Genomic DNA, 2,489 nt, shown 5'->3' with positions numbered 1-2,489 from the left:
TAAAAACCATGATATATCAACTCCCCCAGACTTAGCCTTTGCTTGCCCTCAAGCAAAACAAAAACTTAAACCAGTGAAAGAGGTTTGAAAACATAGAATTCACTCAACTACTGGTAACTGATCTTCGCACTCTTCATCGCCTTGACTCTCAAGAACTTACTTCATATACTTTGTCAATTGAAAAGCATCAACATTCCTTACTCAAATCCCACAATCCTCTGGAATCTCTAGTCTCACCATTATCATCTCATTACATAAATTAAAGCAAGTACAGGTGAGTTCTTACCTTGTGGTATTCAAACAGTGGCATATGGACTCTCTTCAGGCCAAGACATTCTTCTTACATCTCCTTTTCTCTCCCTTTTCTCACTTCCATATTTTTTCTTTTCTTAATCTTTTTTAGCAAAGGTGTAAGCGAATACCAGGGTCATCGGTAATTCACCTACCCCTCGCTTCCAAGCTTTGTGTGATCATTTGACTCAAGAGTAGAATAATGAGGTCACTGGTAATTTACCTACCTCTCTAAACTGATCAAAATCATCTCATCTTTTATTTCTCTCTTTTTTTTTTTCTTCTGATTTTTCTTATTTTTTTCTTTCTTAAACACTGAAGGGAAGAGAGAGGGGAGACATACTTTGAAAAATTGCACTGTCTTGTATGGCCTGAAGAAGAAGTCTAGTCCACTGATTTCCAACCCCAAAGTAAGAGATTAAGTCCGGTTAAAATCCTGATAAAAGTTGAGACAGCATTGGTTGAACTAGATATCCTTTGAATAAGGGCTTTCAGGATTGTTGATACAGCTCATAGTCTTTCCACACTTCAGTTCTGAGGTCAAGCTTAGTCAAGAATCATTAGAGTGTTAGCCAAAGAACAAGAACCATCAGTTAGAGATCATAATTCAACAGAAATTTTTGAAAAATTTGACTCAATAAAAACAAAATTACGGTTTTGACACAAGACACAAAAACCAAGTAAGTAGTTAGTACTAACCTCCCCCAGACTTAAACAACACTGTCCCCAGTGTTATCAAAGAAGGGAAAAGTAAAGAAACAAAAATTGTGTTGAAAAGTTGAAAGAAAAATTGAACAGATTTTCGGGTTACCCAATCGGTGTCGATCGATGCCATTCAAGGCAGTATCGATCGACACCTTCGGCGAATGGTGAATTTTGTCCGAAGTCTCCTTGTGAGTTGCAGTTAGTTGTGTGTGTTGTTGGGTCAATCCTTTGATGTTAATTCTGTGAAGAAGCACTCAAACACAAACACAGGTTAAAAGCAACATGATAGATAGATGGTTCATAAATCCAAACAACTTTCAAACACAAACTGACTCAAAGCAAGAATAAAAATGACTCAATCCTAAAAAAGGAAAAAGATAAAGAAAAACCATGATCAGAATCTAAAATGTAACAGAAACATCATCAGCACCATCATCATCATCAGTATCGTCAGCATCCGCAACATTCTCAGCATCCTCAGCATCCTCAGCAGATGGTGAAGATGACGAAGGGGACCTGCGCCTAGTACGCCTGGTAGGACGAATACAGCCACACTGGGAAAGTCGAGCCATGCCATTCCAGATGGCACGCAAAGCAGAAACTACATAAGTCTGATGAGCTCCCTGGTCCATAGTAGCAGGATCCTGTAGTGGCTCTGGAAACTCAAATGCCGCAGTCCCAGAAGAAGAACCAGTCTCAAAACCCCCAGCAGGGTTAGTAGCAGGTGCAGCATCGGTAGTAGTCCGCGAAGCGCGATGGCGACGGGAAGGAGCATAAGCAACATAGTCATCTGGTGAAGGGCGAAAACGCAACTGCTCAAGATCTCTACCAATGGTGGTAAGATCAGGTCGTGGAAGGCGGACAAAATGCTCTCCTGTGTCATCAACAAACCTCCACAACAAACCCGGTTTCAGCCAATGTGCACTCCTCAAATACTGCTCATCCATAAGCTGTCTCTTAGTGATAACACTATAACCAGCAAAAGGAACCTTCTTGAACTGAAGGATAGCAGTAATAAGGCTCCCCACAGCCTCTTTCTTAGCTCCAGTACCCAGAAATGGCTTGGTCTGCAGATCAACCAAGTGGTGTGCGAAAACAGCTCCAAAGTTAAGGAGCATAGGATCACGACGCTCACTAATGGACATAGAAGGAATCATGTTGCCAACACCACAACTCAAAAAGTATAGCTCTGCAGCTCTCATCTTGTTAGGCTCCATCTTGCACTGAAAAGTGGTAGCAACAGCTCTAAGAACATATCTGAGTACAGGATGGCGGACCTCTGATTGAAGCATCTTCTTGGAGTTATACGCACCAAGTCCTATGTAAGACCACAAAAGAGAGAGGTCCTCATATTGCTTGGGCAAAGCAACCTTCTGATAATAACGAGTCCAACGAAACACATCACACAAATGAGCAAAATCGATATCATAAGGCATTCCGTTGATGAAGAAATGCAATTCACCCCCAAACGCATCTGGTGCTTGCTCATTTCT

This window comes from Camelina sativa, chromosome 12 (assembly GCF_000633955.1).
Source record: "Camelina sativa cultivar DH55 chromosome 12, Cs, whole genome shotgun sequence".
In the NCBI taxonomy this organism is placed as follows: domain Eukaryota; kingdom Viridiplantae; phylum Streptophyta; class Magnoliopsida; order Brassicales; family Brassicaceae; genus Camelina; species Camelina sativa.
This window is presented reverse-complemented; position numbering follows the sequence as displayed.